At 42.3% G+C, this 17,461-nt stretch overlaps 1 pseudogene; it reads right to left on the bottom strand.

Annotated features, from left to right (window-relative positions):
• Window positions 1-13,004: 13,004 nt before the first annotated feature.
• LOC118642664 lies at window positions 13,005-16,000 on the bottom strand (annotated as a pseudogene).
• Between the last annotated feature and the right edge of the window lie 1,461 nt (window positions 16,001-17,461).

Consider the following 17,461-nt stretch of genomic DNA (forward strand, 5'->3'; position numbering starts at 1 on the left):
TTCTGAAACAGTGCTTAGAATTCTTCACACTTTCCCACAGCTGTACAGTTGTGTAGATGTTCCATAGTTTATTTAACTATATTTCTGTTTTATCTTTTATATTGTTTCTGATATCTTATAATTTCTCACGATGCTATCATCATAACCATAGATATAAATATAAAATGAATATATAAATATAAAATAAATATATAGGTATATAAATATAAAAATAAATAAATGTATTCATTTTTTGGGTGGAGATGTATCTTTAGGAAATATTCCCAAAAGTCGGATTAATGAATCAAAAGGTAAACATACATGTTGTTTTGTTGGATGTTGTCAAATTCCCTTCCACAAGGTTGTGCTATTTTGCATTCATACTACTGAGGTGTGAATGCCTGTTCTCCCACAACCTTGCTCACATGATGTGTTGCCAAGCTTTTTAATATTGGTCAGTATTACAGGTAAGAAATACCTCAGCCCATTATTTGTATGTATTTCTTTTCTTTTTATTGAAAATGAATATCTTTTTTTATGGTTATGAATTATATTTAAATTGCCTGTTCATGTTTTGCAGAGTTTTAAATTTTGGTTGTTTTTCTCTTTAATTAAAAAAAAAAATCTTGAATTGTAAAGTATGCATAACAAAGTTTACCATTTTAATCACTTTCAAGTGAACAGTTCATTGGTGTTAAGTACATTCATATTGTCGTGCAACCATTAGCACCACCCATCTCCAAAACACTTTTTATTTTGTGAAACCAAAACTCTATGCCCGTTAAACAGTAATTCCACACTCCCTGTTTCCTGCCAAGCGCCATTCCACTTTCTGATTTTGATTACTTTAGGTGCCTAATATAAGTGGAATCATATAACAGTTGTCTTTTTGAGACTGATTTATTTCACTTATCATAAAGTTGTAGTACCTGTCAGAATGCCTTTCCTTTTTAAGGATGAATAATATGCCATTGTATGTGTACCTCACATTTTACATATCCATTCATCTGTCGATGGACACTTGGGTTTCTTCTACATTTAAGCTGTTGTGAGTAGTGCTGCTAAGACTATGGGTGAAAAGTATCTCTTTAGGACCCTGCTCTCCATTCTTTTGTTGGATATATATCCAGAAGTGGAATGCTGGACTAAATGGCAAGTCTATTTTTAGTTTTATGAGGAATGCCATCCTGTTTCCCACAGAGGCTGTCTGATTTTACAGTCCCACCCACTGTGCCACACCCCTGCCAACACTTCTTTTCCTTTGATAGCAGCTGTCCTAATGCATGAGTGTGAGGTGGTATCTCACCGCATTTTTGATTTGCAGTTCCCTAATGATTAGCGACATTAAACATCTTTCCATGTGCTTCGTAGCACTTTGTATACCATTTTTGGAGAAATATCTTTTGCTTTTTGTGTATCTTTTTAGAAAAATTCAAATCTTTATCCAATTTTAAAATCAGGTTCTTTTGCCCCAGCCGGTGTGGCTCAGTGGTTGAGCACTAACCCATGCACCAAGAGGTCGCTGGTTTGATTCCTGGTCAAGGCACATGCCCAGGTTGTGGGCCTGATCCCCAGTGGGGGGCATGCAGGAGGCTGCCAATCGATGTTCTCTCTCATTGATGTTTCTCTCTCCTCTCTCTCCCTCTCTTTCTCTAATCAATAAAAGAAAAAAAGGAAAGAAAAAAATAAATCAGGTTGTTTGGTTGTTGTTGTTGAGGTTTAGGAGATTTCTAAATATTCTAGATACTAATCATTTATCAGATATATGATTTGAAAATGAATTCTCCCATTCCATTCCAAGGGTTGCCTTTTACTCCATTATTTCCTTTGATGCCTGAAGTTTTACATTTCTTTTGTTTTCTTTACCTTTGATGTCATATTCAAGAAATCTGTTAAATGTTGTGAAGCTTTTGCTCTCTGTTTTCTTCTACAAGTTTTATAGTTTTAATTCTTATGTTTAGAATCCATTTTGAGTTAATTTTTTATTGAACTTTTGGGGTGGTATTGCTTCACAAAAACATTCAGGTTTTAAGGGTACAACGCACCAAAACAGGTTTCAAGGGTATAACTCACCAAAACATCTGCACACAGCATCATGCGTCCATTCCCCCAAGCAAAGTCTCTTTGTGTCCCCATTCTCCCCCTTTGCCCAGAGAGGAAGGGAGAGGGAGGGAGAGACAGAAACATCAATGGGCCACCTCCTGCATGCCCTCCACTGGAGATCTGGCCCACAACCTAGGCATGTGCCCTGACTGGGAATTGAACCAGTTACCTCTTGATGCATGAGTTGATGCTCAACCACTGAGCCACACCGGCCGGACCTATTTTTAATTTTTTGAAGAAACTTCATACTATTTTCCACAGTAGGTGCACCAGTCTGCATTCCCACCAAGAGTGCACTAGGGTTCCCTGTTCACATCCTCTCTACCCCTTGTTGTTTGTTGGTTTATTGATGGTAGCCATTCTGGCAGGTGTGACATGGATCTTGTTGTAGTTTTAATTTTCATCTCTCTGATGATTAGTGATGTTGAGCATTATTTCATATGTCTCTTGGCCATCTGAGTGTCCTCTGTGCACAGTTGTCTATTCAGGTCCTTTGTCCATTTTAATTGGATTGTTTCTCTTCCTGGTGTTGAGTTGTATAAGTTCTTTATATATTTTGAAAATTAACCCCTTATTAGATGTACCATGGAAAAATATGTTCTCCCATACACTGAGTTCCTTTTTCATTTTGTCGGTGATTTCTTTAGCTGTGCAGAAGCTTTTTAGTTTGATGTAGTCCCATTTATTTACTTTTTTCCCTTTGTTTTTCTTGCCCTAGGTAATGTATCAGCAAAAATACTGCCATGCAAGGTGTCTGAGATTTTACTGCTCACTTTCTTCTGGGATTATCACTTAAGTCTTCCATCCACTTTGAGTTTATTCTGGCGTATGGTGTAAGTTGGTGGTCTAGTTGCATTGTTTTTCATGCACTTGTTCAGTTTTCCCAACACCGTTTATTCAAGAGACAGTCTTGACTCCACTGAATGCTCCTGCCTCCTTTGTCAAATATTTATTGACTAAAAAAGTGTGGGTTGATTTCTAGGCTCTCTGTTCTGTTCCACTGATCTATATGCCTGTTCTTCTGCCACGACCAGGCTGTTTTGATTACATTGGCTTTGTAGTATAGTTTGATATACAGTATTGTGATCCCTCCAACTTTGTTCTAAGACTGCTGAGGCCATTTGGGGTCTTTTTTGGCTCTATATAAAATTTTGGAATATGTTTTCTAGATCTGTGAAATATGCCATTGGTATTTTAATAGGAATGCCATTGAATATATAGATTGCTTTGGGTAGTGTGGACATTTTTTATTTTTATTATTATTATTTTTTTAATCCTCACCCGAGGACATTCGTGCATTTATCCTCAGATAGAGCAGGAGGGAGAGAGGGAGGAAGAGAGAGAGAGAAGCATTGATGTGAAAGAGACACATGGAGTGGTTGCCACCCACACAACCCCAACCAGGGCCAGGGACAAACTGCAACCGAGGTATGTGCCCTTAGCGGGAACTGAACCCAGGACTCTCTGGTCAACGGGCCGATGCTCTAACTGCTGAGCCAAACCGGCCAGGGCAACATTTTTTATTTTTATTTTTATTTATTTGGTTAATCCCACCCAAGGGTATTTTCTCCCTGAATTTTAGATAGAGTGGAAGAGAGGGAGAGAGAGAAAGAAAGAGGGGGAAATATCAATATGAGAGACACAAGGGTTGGTTATCTCCTGCATGACCCCAACGGGGGCTGGGTATCAAGTCTGCAACCCAGCTACATGTCCTTGACTGAGAATCGAACCCACAACCCTTTGTTCCACAGGCTAATGCTCTAACTACTGAGACAAATCAGCTGGGGCAGGAGTGTGGACATTTTAATGATGTTAATTCTTCCATCCATGAACACAGTATATGCTTCCACTTGTTTGAATCTTCCTCTGTTTTTTTCTTCAATGTCCTATAGTATTCTGAGCATAGGTCTGTTACCTCCCTTAAGTTTATTCTGAGGTACCTTATTTGTTTTGCTGAAATGATAAAGCTTTTCTCAGTTTCTCTTTCTGAGACGTTATTGGTATATAAACATGCCACCAGTGTCTAGATATTAATTTTGTATCCTACCACTTTGCTGAGTTCATTTATTAAATCTAGTAGTTTTTGAATGCTTTTTATTTTTTCTTCTTGTCTGATTACAGTGGCTAGGACTTCCAGTACTATGTTGTAAGAGTGGTCAAAGCAGACATCCCTGTCTTATTCCTGTATTAAATTAAGGGTAACACTAGTTTTTGCCCATTGGGGAAGATGTTGGTTATAGATTTTTCATATATGGCCTTTATTATGTTGATATATGTTCCCTCTATTCCCACTTTGCTAAGAGTTTTTATCATAAAAGGTGCTGGATTATATCAAATACATTTTCTGCATCTATTGATATGAACATGTGATATTTACTCTTCATTTTGTTTTTGTGGTGCATCATGTTTATTGATTTGCAGCTATTGTACCAACTTCGCATCCCTAGAACAAAGCTCACTTGATCACGATGTATGATATTACATTATCTGTCACTGGGTTCATGATTTTGCATATTTTTTGGTTTTAACACACACAGAAGCTCAATACCTCTAGTTAAGAGAAGTTCCTGTGCAGCCACAGCCCCAAGGGCAGTATGACTGGGATAAGTGGGTCTCTAGCTCTCTTTACCTAAGGAAGGGCTTGCTCTTCTTAAGTCTTCCAACAGATAAACTACTCAGGCAAACAAAGTGTCAGTGAAAGTCTTTGATTTGAGCAAAAGGATACTTTGTTCAGATGTCGAGCAAATTTCCTGTTTTCTAGGGGAGTGAGATTTAGATCTTGGTCATACGGAGATGAGTTTAAGAAGCCATGGTAGCCCTGGCCGGTATGGCTCAGCAATTAGAGTATTGGCCTGCAGTCCAGAGAGACCTGGATTTGGTTCCCACTAAGGGCGCGTACCTTGGTTACAGTTTGTTCCCGGCCCTGGTTGGTTGTGCAGGTGGTGGCCATTCAGTGTGTACCTTTCACGTCGATATTTATCTCTCTCTCTCTCTTCTTCTATCACCCTCCCACTCTATCTGAACAAAAAATGGAAAAATGTCCTCGGGTGAGAATAAAATAAAAAAACAAAACATGCTATGGTAGCCTCTTTTAATCTTCTCAGATCTTAGAAATGAATATTGTTTGCCTCTATAAATAATCACTAGATAACTAGAATGTCTACAATGTAATGTTCAGGCATTTTTTGAGGTGAAGGAAACCATGACTCTTGCTTCTAAATGTTGACTTAATGGGAAGGGGAAGAGAGTAAGCAGGTGACTAAAACCTGATAAGGTTCCTGATTCACTTCATTTTGCTTAAGCATGTAAAACAATATAAGCTATCTGTTTTAACATCATCTGTTACTATATGTTCTTATGAAGATATTAAATTGCCTAAAACTACTAGCATATTTTAATTATTCTGCTTACAAAAATATTACTAATTTAATAACACATGACTTATTTAATGTAAGGTTCTATTACTAGTTTGGTCACAAAATTCTAGAACTGGTCATCTTATAAGTTATCCTTGATTTATCAAAATCTTCGTTAGGAGTTTCTAAACTTTAGAATGTATAAAGATCATCTAAGGTGCTTTTGAATAGTTGAATAAGAAGAGAGGAAGAGACAGAGAAACATCGATGTAAGAGAGATACATTGAATGGCTGCCACCCACACAACCCCAACCAGGGCCAGGAATGAACCACAACCAAGGTATGTGCCCTTAGCGGGAACTGAACCCAGGACTCTCTGGTCAACGGGCCGATGCTCTAACTGCTGAGTCAAACTGGCCAGGGCTATTTTTATATTTTTAAAAGAGTTTACAGCCATGAGGGATTCCAAAATGGCCACGGAGTGAATGGACGCTACACAGACCATCTCCCAGGACCAAACTGGAATTACAACGAAAATACAGACAAATCGACATGTAAAAGCAACAGAAAAGCAGCTTGGAGAACCATATAACCAGGGACACCGATAGATCCTGGTAGGATTGTGGAGGTGTGAGACGGGGGTTGGGAGCCCACAGACAGCAGGGGCTTCAGCTGTGAGCAGCGCCCTCGGATTAAACTCCCAAGCGGTTCCACAGTGCAGAGCTGGGACAGAGGCTAAAATAGCTATAGCCACTCACCTTGGGCTCCGGGAGAGGGAGGACAGACTGGACTGGAACTGTGTGGGGACACTTGGGCTTTGGAGGGCGCTCAGAGCTTTTGCTGAGTTGCGGCCACGCAGGACTGCGGTCATCTTACTCCTTCCCAGGGCTCTGGGGAGAGGCAACAGGGCCTCCCTCCGAAATTCAACCCAACCTGGTGGCCACTGAAATGCAAAATGAGGACCATTAAAAAATCAGCATCTGCCCCACCCGTAGGAAATCCCCTTATGCTGAACACCTGAGGGAGTTTTTCATTCAACTGAGAAGCCAAGGCTCTACAGGTAACAGCAACGGATATCCTCCAGGCAAAAAGCTAGAGGATAAGCGAACCATTCCTGAGCTAGCAACTCTAACCAGGAAAGTAAGACTTGACAATGGTATTTAATGTGGGTCCTCCCTGGCTCATCCAAACCAAGGAGAGGGAGCCACAAAAAGCAGAACACCAACACCCACAGGGAAAATTTGGCAGACTCCAAAGCACACTGTGATGGCCAAAATGGTGAAAAACAGAAACAAAAGCCAAATGAAAGAACAACAGACCTCTACTGAAGATGAGATAAATGAGGTGCAGCTAAGCAAGCTAACAGAACTAGAATTCAGAGCCATGATCTTGAGGAAGCTCAACAGCACATGTAAGGACATGAGCACCATGAGTAAAGACATAGAAATGTTGAAAATCAACCAGTTGGAAATTAAAAACCACCAAGAAGAAATGAAGAATGACACAGCAGAAATAAAGAACACAATGGAAGGTATAAACAGCAAAGAAGAGGAAGGGGAGGCCCGGATCAGTGAATTAGAAGACAGGGTAGAAAAACATTAACCAATCAGAAAACAAACAAAAAAAACCCCAACAATTAAAAAACAGGAAGACAGCTTAAGAGAACTGTGGGACAACTGGAAACATAATAATATTTGCATCATAGGAGTCCCTGAAGAGGAAGAAAATGAGCAAGGGTTAGAGAATATATTTGAAGAAATAGTGACAGAAAACTTCCCTAATTGGTGAAGGAAGAAGGCATTCAAGTTCAAGAAGCACAGAGAGCCCCAGGTAAGAAGAACCCAAACAGGCCCACACCAAGACACATAGTAATCAAAATGCCAAAATTAAAGACAAAAAGAAAATCCTAAAAGCAGCAAGAGATAAGCAACAGGTTACCTACAAAGGAACCCCCATAAGGCTCTCAGCTGACGTCTTAACAAAAACACTACAGGCCAGAAGGGAATGGCATGAGGTAATCAAGGTCATGTAAAACAAGGATCTGATCCAAGACTACTCTACCCAGCTAGGCTATCATTCAAAATAGAAGGTCAAATAAAGAGCTTCCCAGACAAAAAAAAAAAGGCTAAGGGAATACATTAGCACCAAACCAGCACAGCAAGAAATGTTAAAAGGACTGCTATAAATAGCAGGAGAAATAGGAAGAAAAATAGAACCACACTAAACGAAAAGGCAATAAATATGTACATATCAATGAACACCTTAAATGTAAATGGATTGAATGTTGCGATAAAAAGACACAGAGTAGTTGACTGAATAAGAAAGCATGAGTCATATTTGGGTTGTTTACCCGAGACCCACCTCATAACAAAAGACTCACAAAGGTTGAAAGTGAAGGGATGGAGAAAAATCTTCCAGGCAAACAAAAAGGAAAAAAAATCTGGGATAGCAATACTCATATCTGATAAAATAGATTTCAAAATGAAGGCCATAACTAGAGACAAAGAAGGCCTCTACATAATATTGAAAGGATCTATCCAACAGGAAGATATAACCTTGATAAACATATATGCACCCAATATGGGAGCACCAAAATATATTAAAAATTTTCTGGAAGACTTCAAAGGAGAAATTGATAACAATACAATCATAGCAGGGGACTTCAACACCCCGCTGACATCAATGGATAGATCCTCTAGAAAAAAATTAGCAAGGAAACAAAAACTCTAAATGAAGCACTAGACCAAATGGATTTCATAGATATCTACAGAGAATTACAACCCAAAACTACAGAATTCGCATTCTTCTCAAGAGCACATGGGACATTCTCAAAGATAGACCACATAATTGGACACAAACTAAGTCCCTACAAGTTCAAGAAGACTGAAAAATATCAAGCATCTTCTCAGATCACAATGGCATGAAACTAGAAATCAATTGCAACAAGAACATGCAAAGACATTTGAACACATGGAGGCTAAATAGCATGTTATTAAACAATGAATGAGTCACCGAGATCAAGGAAGAAATTGAAACCAATGAAAATGAACACACAACAACACAAAATCTATGGGATGCAGCGAAAGCAGTTCTGAGAGGGAAGTTCATAGCACTACAGGCCTACCTCAAGAAACAAGAAAAATCTCTAATAGACCATATAACCTCACAACTTAAAGAACTAGAGAGCAAACAAAAAGAAAACCCCAGAGCAAGTAGAAGGAAGGAAATAGTAAAGATCAGAGCAAAATAAATGACATTGAGACCAAAAACACAATTCAAAGGATCAGTGAAACAAAGAGCTGGTTTTTCAAAATGATAAACAAGATTGATGGACCCTTAGCTAGACTCCCGAAGAAACAAAGAAAGAGAACCCAAATACACAAAATCAGAAATAAAAGAGAAGTAACAATTGACACCACAGAAATACAAAAGATCGTTAACAACTATTATGAACAATTATATGGCAACAAATTCGACAATCTAAGCGAAATGGACGAATTTCTAGAAACACACAGTCTCCCAAAACTAGACTGGAGAGAAAACTTGAACAGACCAATAACAACTAAGGAAATTGAAGAGGTAATCAAGACTCTCCCAGCAAACAAAAGCCCAGGCCCAGATGGCTTCACGGGGGAGTTTTACCAAACATTCAAAAAAGAACTAACACCCATTCTCTACAAACTATTTCAAAAAATTCAAGAAGAAGAGAGACTTCCAAACTCATTTGATGAGGCCAGCATAATTCTAATTCAAAAACCAGAAAAAGACATTACAAAGAAAGAAAATTAGAGGCCAATATTCCTGATGAACATAGACGCCAAAATCCTGAACAAAATACAGTGATACCTCGGTTCTCGAACATAATTCGTTCCAGGAGGACGGTCGAGAACCAAATTGTTCGAGAACCGAAGCAATGAAACCCAATAGGAAATAATGGAAACTGGATTAATTCGTTCCAAGCCCCAGAAAATGCCTATTTACTGGCCTAATTTGTATATAATATGTAGAAAAACATAAGTCTCAACAAGAAATAAAAGTGTACAGTATGTCTAAGGGTTAAATTCAGTGTAAAGCGTGACTCTCTCCACAAAGCGTGACTCTCTCTCTGCACTCACACTGATGACGCAAGCAAGGCGCGCTGGGCCGAATGAACGCCATTCGGCTCATCTCGGAAGTTCGAGTTCCAAATATTTGTTCGGATTCCAAGACAAAAGTTTCTCGAATCTCCTGGTCGAATACCGATTTGGTCGAAATCTGAGGCGTTCGAGAACCGAGGTATCACTGTACTAGCAAATCGGATCCAGCAATACATCAAAAAAATTATTCACCATGACCAAGTGGGATTCATTCCAGGGATGCAAGGCTGGTACAATATTTGCAAATCAATAAATGTGATACACCACATAAAGAAAATGAATAAAAACTACATGATCATATCAATAGACCAAAAACGCCTTCGACAAAATCCAGCATCCATTTCTGGCAAAAACGCTCTGCAATGTGGGAATAGAGCGATCTTATCTCGACATAATAAAGGCCAAATATGAAAGACCTACAGCCAACATCAAACTCACTGGCCAAAATTAAAAGCATTTCCCTTAAGAACAGGAACTAGACAAGGATGCCCATTTTCACCACTCTTATTTAACATAGTACTGGAAGTCTTAGCCACAGCAATCAGACAGGAAGAAAAAATAAAAGGGATCCAAATTGGAAAGGAGGAAGTGAAACTGTCACTATTTGCAGATGACATGATATTATACATAGAAAACTCTAAAGACCCCATCAAAAATATTCTACTAGACTTAATAAATGAATTTGGCAAAGTAGTAGGATACAAAATTAATGTCAAGAAATTAATGGCATTCTTATACACCAATGATGAACTCACAGAAAGAGAAACTAAGCAAATCACATCTACCATTGCAGCAAAAAATTAAGATACCTAGGAATATACTTAACCAAAGAAATGAAGGACCTATTTGCAGAAAACTACAGGTCATTGAAGAAAGAAATAGAGGAAGATGTAAAAAGGGAAAGCACATACATTGTTCATGGATGGGAAAAATTAACATCATTAAAATGTCCATACTACCCAAAGCAATCTATAGATTAAATGCAATCCTCATCAAAATACCAACGACATCCTTCACAAAATTAGAAAAAATACTTCAAAAGTTCATATGGAACCAAAAAAAGACCTCGAATAGCCACAGCAATCTTGAAAAAGAAGAACAAAGTAGGAGGGATCACAAAACCAGATTTCAGGTTATACTACAAATGGACTGTAATCAAAATAGCCTGGTACTGGCACAAGAACAGGCATATAAACCAGTGGAACAAAACAGAGAACCCAGAAATGGACCCAAGGCAATATGCTCAAATAATATTTGACAAAGGTGGTAAGAGCATACAGTGGAATAAAGACAGCCTCTTTAATAAATGGTATTGAGAAAATTGGACAGCTACATGCAAAAAAAAAATGAAACTAGACCATCAACTTACACCATACATAAGAATAAACTCAAAATAGATAAAAGACTTAAATGTGACTCATGAATCCATAAAAATCCTAGAAGAAATAGTAGGCAACAAAATTTCAGGCATCATACGCAGCAGAATTTTCACTGATACATCACCTAAGGCAACAGAAACAAAGGAGAAAAATGAACACATGTAACTACATCAAACTCAAAAGCTTCTGCACAGCAAAAGAAACAACCATCAAAATGGAAAGGCAACCCACTGTATGAAAGAGCATAATTGCCAATGATATATCAGATAAGGGGTTAATTTCCAATATATATAGAGTGCTTATATAATTCAACAAAAAGAAGACAAAGAACCCAATTAAAAAATGGGCAGAGGAGCTGAATGGACACCTCTCCAATCAGGACATACAAATGGCCAAGAGACATAGGAAGGAATGTTCAACATCACTAATCATCAGAGAGATGCAAATTAAAACAACAATGAGGTATCACCTCACACCTGTCAGAATGGCCGCCATCAACAAATCATCGAACAAGTGTTGGCGAGGGTGTGGAGAAAAGGAGACTCTAGTACACTGCTGGTGGTAATGCAGACTGGTGCAGCCACTATGGAAATCAGTATAGTGTTACCTCAAAAAATTAAAAATTGAACTTCCATTTGACCCAGTGATCCCACTTCTAGGAATATACCCTAAGAAGCCTGAAACACCAATCAGAAAGAATATATGTACCCCCATGTTCGTAGCAGCACTATTGACAATAGCTAAGATCTGGAAACAGCCCATGTGACCATCAGTAGACAAATGGATAAAAAAGCAGGGGTACATATACACAATAGAGTACTATGCAGCTGTAAGAAAGAAAGATCTCTTATCCTTTGCGATGACATGGAGGGACCTGGAAAGTATTATCCTAAGTGAAACAAGCTAAGCAGAAAATGACAAATACCACATGATGTCACTTATTTATGGAATATAATGAACATAACAGTCTGAGGAATAGGGTAGATCCAGAAACATGGAAGCAGATCCCGAAACAGAGACTGACAACCCTCAGAAGAGGGGGTGGCGGCAAAGAGATAAACCACAGAACGTATATGCATGTATACATGAACAATGGACATGGACAACAAAGCTGGGGACAGCTCAGGGAGGGATGGCGAGGGGGGAATCCGTGGGGGGAAAAGGAGAAACATGCATAACAGAAATAAATAAATTTAAAAAAATAAATAATTAAATAAATAACTGTGAGTTTTACAGTATGTGAATCTCGATAAAAAAATTTATTTATTTATTTATTTATTTATTTATTTTTATCCTCGCCTGAGGACATTTTTTCATTTTTTGTTTAGATAGAGTGGGAAGGAGAGAGAGAAAGAGAGAGGAGAGAGAGAAACATCGACGTGAAAGGGACACATCAAGTGGTTGCCACTCGCACGACCCAACCAGGGCCGGGGACAAACTGCAATCGAAGTACGTACGTGCCCTTAGTGGGAACCAAACCCGGGTCTCTCCTGAACATGTGCACTGGCTCATTGACCCATAAAACAGTCCTTGTCCCACAGGACACCCACACCCCACAGAGAACTCTCTCTAGTAGTTTGCCACTTGCCTTAACAAGTCTCAGACAGGACTTGCCTGGGTCTACAATCATCTCACTTCCAGGGTGGCAATGCCATCACTTTGGCAAAATTACAGTCCTCAAAATTTATCCCCAACTCTGGCATTTGCCCCAGATTGGAAGATTCCTTTGATATCTTCATTCCCCCAATCATCCTGACCCTTCCATCCAACCACCACCTGGACCACCCTGTACCTCTACGTCTTAACAACTCTAGTGAACAATCACAGAAGTGTTACCTATGATAATTCTTCCATTTCATTTCCTTAAGGACATGTTTTCCTCTTAGAACATCTCTTAGAGTCCCGTGCTATCAATAGCAACACCAGAACAACGATGATGATGAGGACAGTCACAACGGCCCACACGTGTACAGTGCTTACCCTCTCAAGCACTATGCTAAGGGCTTCACAGATTTGCACATTTTACATGGTGAAATCACATCGCATCAGCCCTATGGTGTAGATGCTACTGTTGTCTCCACTTTACAGAAGAGGAGACTGAGGTACAGTGGGCCAACCTTTCTCCCATCTTGTTCCCTCACTTTGTGAGGAGGCCCCTGCCAACAGGAAAGCCTCAGGAATCCGAAGTTTCTGAACAGTGTTTTTACTGCTGCCAGGGAGGGAGAAGGGAGAATAATACTCTTTGGTATGGGTTTCGGGAAGAGTATTTATGACTCTTTTAGTCACAAAACTCAGACAAGATGTGGCTATTCTATTATTTTGCTGCTGCACAGGGTACAGCCAGTTCTTACCCTGTTGTCTTCCTGGATCTCCCAGTCACTGGAGAAAGTTGCCGGCTGCTGACTTTGGGAGCAGTTGGAAAACTGGAAAAGGCTGGAAAACATCCTTCTGTTCGAGTGTCTGGAAAGATGGCATCTTGGAAATTGACTCCATGAGGCAAGAGGTTATAATTTTCATCCATCCTAGTGGGAAAAGGCGAAAAAAGCAGATGTAGACGAGACACCTATGGGGTGTACCAGCTTTAATCAAAGTGTCAGCGAAGACTGACGGGCTTGCCAATTACACAACAACGCCTCACATGGCCTCATCAGAGGAGTTACTGTTTCTAATTATTTCTCTGCCTCAGGTACATGCATCTCTTCTTAAGGTTTTCAAAACGACGACTTCAGGTGAAGCAGGGGGAAGGTGTGTGCTCATGCGTATTTTTGTCTATTTGTATATCTCCCAAGAGGCCTTCCTTCTCATAGAGAGTGTTCCTCGTCTCTTGGTGAACGGAACGCTAGTTAGAATGACCCAGGTTCAAATCTTGCCCTTGCTACTTACTTATCTCCTGTCTGACGCGAAACAAAATTTTCAACTCCTCTGAGCTTTAGTATCCCAATCTGGGAAAGCAGCACCTGCTCCAATTTCTATTCAAGTACTCCAGCTTTTTTTTCTTTGCAGAAATTAAGTTCTGTTGTTGTATAGTTTATAGCTGGGTTCTTGGTGTTTTTTCTAAATAAATATATGAAAAATATGAATTAAGCTTCCCTGTTTAAGAAAGGTACAATCTCAGTGCTCGCTGACTTTATTTAGAAAATATACTTCCCCAACAAAGAAAAAAAAAATCAACTGAACTTAGTTAAACCACTCAAGTCAACACAAAGCACACCATGTATTCTAAACTTAGATATTCTGGCTCCAATATGGAAAACATGTGTTGCCATGGGCTTACGGACGCCCTCTGTGGAACTCACTGTTTCCCGGCTCAGAGAAATGTGGAATCCCAAGAGCTCCAAGTGAATCTGCAGACCCAGGTCACAATCATTCAAACACCCTTATTGCTACTTCACACACCGGGCAGACTGGAACCTGTGCCAGTCACCACGTCGGTTATTCACTCTCTGAATAGAAGTATTAGATTCCATGCTGATGCTTCTCTCGGTGGCTCTGGATCCCCCTCCTATTTCAACTGGAAACAACCAGTGCACTTAGGGCTCCGGCGGCTGCTCTCAGCTTCAGACTTCAGTGGAACCACTGACTGAATTCTCACCCAAGTGCACTCGATCCTGACCACAGGCCAACTTTCATGGAAAGTCACAAGAGTCCAGGAGTTTCCAATCAGGGAGGGCCTCCTGCCTGATTCACCTCTACCTCCTTCGAAGCACTGTGACTCAGAGTCTTACCCCCAGAAACCCACCCCCCCAAACCTTGGCTATTTTGAATAGCTCAGCATTGAGGTCTGTTGGCAGCTGATATGAGACTGATACCAACAAATATCAGTGAAGCAAGAGGACAGACAGCTGGGCTGCATTCCACACCACTCACTTCCGAACATTCAAGCAGGTGGGGAGAAGAGTGTGACTCTTTCTGCATCTAACCTGCACTAGGTGTTTCCGTGAGTTACTGTGTTGCAGTCTCAATCAACCTTGCTTTTCAGGTCACTAAGGTGAGGACACTGAGGTTCTTCAGGTCAGTAACTTGCACAAAATCAGGAGGAGCAGAACCAGAATTCCAACAGTCTGATCTCAAAGGGTTTTCTTTTTCTTTCTCACCAGCCAAGCTACTCCCACTGAGTCCAGTTCACACACACACATACACACACACACACACACACCATACACACCCCTGGCCTGGCCAGCTTGGCTCAGCGGTTGGAGAGTCGGCTGGCAGCCCGGCGAGTCGCGGGTGCGATTCCACGCAGCCTGGTTGCAGTTTGTCCCCTGCACGGGTCCTCTGCAGGAGGCAACCAGTTGATGTGACATCACATGATGTTTTTTTCTCTCTCCCTCCCACTCTATCTGATGATAAATAGAAAAGTGTCTTGGGGTGAGGAATAAAAACACACACAAACACACAGTTGACTCAAATAAAGTATTGGAAACTGGTTTGAGAACACTTTTTGCATGAAGCTCACAAATCATTCCTGTTTTTAACCACCCTTAGCCAGAGATACTGGGTACCTTTGGAGAGACGTCAGTGAGGAGTAAGGGGAGGACCCCAGGGCATATTCTCATAGGGCACCGACAGGATTCTGTGGGAGTCCTGACCTGGCTCCAGATAACGGTGACCTCAGGCGGTCGGTCACCCAGAGCGGCAGAGGAGGTGCTGTGGGTGCGAGGGGCCGGGCTCACCTGAGGAAGAAGAAATAGGAGTAGTCCTGGACCACGGTGTGGGAGTGACACGAGAAGTAGCCCAGGCCGGTGAGGTTGAGCCTGGAGCCGGCGGGGACCTCGAGCATGCTGCCCCACGCCTGGTCGCACAGCATCTCGATCTCGGCGGAGTAGAAGAGCCCCGCCTCGCCGGCCTCCTACTGCCAGGGCAGGTAGTTGTAGAGGCCAGGCACCTCCTGGTGCAGCGCCAGCACCCTGGCGTACACGATGATCTCGGCCAGCTCGGCGCGGCAGCCCTCGCTCAGGGGTCTCCACTCGGTGGGCAGCTGGCAGCCGCGGGCGGGGCCCGGCCGGCCGGCCAGGCAGAGCGCGGCGAGCAGCAGTGGGCGCAGCATGCCGGCGGGGAGCGGGCGGCGGGGCGGCCCGGGCGGGGGCGCGGCGCCCCGGGCACTAGCTTGGGCGCATGGCCGGCCACCTGAGCGGGGCGCGCGGCCGCGGGGCGCAGGGGGCGTCGGGGAACTCGGGGCACCCGCTCCGGGAGGGGCAGCCCTGGGCGCTGGGTCCCGCTGCGCTTCGGGAGCTCGGCTCGCCGCTTCCCCGCCGCCAGGCTCACCGTGCCCGGCCCTCGCCCGGACGCTTTAAAGGAGGCGTGGGGCGGGCCGACCACCGCCTCCTGCCCTGCCCCTCGCGACGGGGGCGTGGGTTCAAAACCCTCTCAGCGCCCTCCCCACTCCAGCCTCCCTCTCCGCCGCCCCCGCGCTTCAAGGCTCCTCACCAGCAACAGTCCTCGTCGTGCACCACCGCGCTCTAGCGGACCTGCGACTCCAGAGCGTCCGCGTCGGGGCTGGGTTTCAGCTCCAGTTCCCTCCCGCCAAACCTCACCCGGCTCCGCAGGCAAACCCACTACAATCAGCCAGCCCAGAGATTGGGGCCGAGCGCTGCGCTACAGGGACAGCTTCCGGCGGAAGCTGAGATGAGCGAGAGAAGGAGAGAGCGCCTCAGGACGCCTGGGATGAGGACGCGGCTGTGCATGAGCGTCCCCTGGCGGCGGCCTCCGGCAGCGCGCCTGCAGTTTCCACAACCACAGATACAAATGAATGTGGACTGAAGAGGGAGTCTTAGGAATCCTGTGGAGGTCGATATGCTTCATTTTTGGGTTTGTTTGTTTGTTTTAAATTTTATTTTTGTTACATATTTTTCTCCTTTTTTACCCCATTGACACCCTCCTCCCCATCCCCCTCGCCCCAGCCCTGGCTTTTTTGTCCATGTCCACTGGTTATGCATACAGGCATATAAATTCTGTGGTTGAACTCTTCCCTCCCCCGCCACCCCCTCTTCTGAGGGTTGTCAGTCTGTACCCTACTTCCATGTTTCTGGGTCTACCCTATTCCTCAGACTGTTATGTTCATTATATTCCATAAATAAGTGAGATCATGTGGTATTTGTCTTTTTTTGCTTGGCTTGTTTCACTTAGGATAATACTTTCCAGGTCTCTCCATGTTGTCTCAAAGGATAAAAGACCTTTCTTTCTTACAGCTGAGTAGTAATACTCCATTGTGTATATGTACCACTGCTTTTTTATCCATTCATCTACTGATGGTCACGTGGGCTGTTTCCACATCTTAGCTATTGTAAATAATGCTGCTACGAACATGGGGGTATATATATTCTTTCTGATTGGTGTTTCAGGCTTCTTAGGGTATATTCCTAGAAGTGGAATCACTGGGTCAAATGGAAGTTCAATTTTTAATTTTTTGAGGTAACACCATATTGTTTTCCACAGTGGCTGCACCAGTCTGCATTCCCACCAGCAGTGTATTAGAGTCCCCTTTTCTCCACACCCTCACCAACACTTG

The sequence above is a fragment of the Molossus molossus genome, unplaced genomic scaffold, assembly GCF_014108415.1.
Source record: "Molossus molossus isolate mMolMol1 unplaced genomic scaffold, mMolMol1.p scaffold_m16_p_1, whole genome shotgun sequence".
Classification (NCBI taxonomy): Eukaryota; Metazoa; Chordata; class Mammalia; order Chiroptera; family Molossidae; genus Molossus; species Molossus molossus.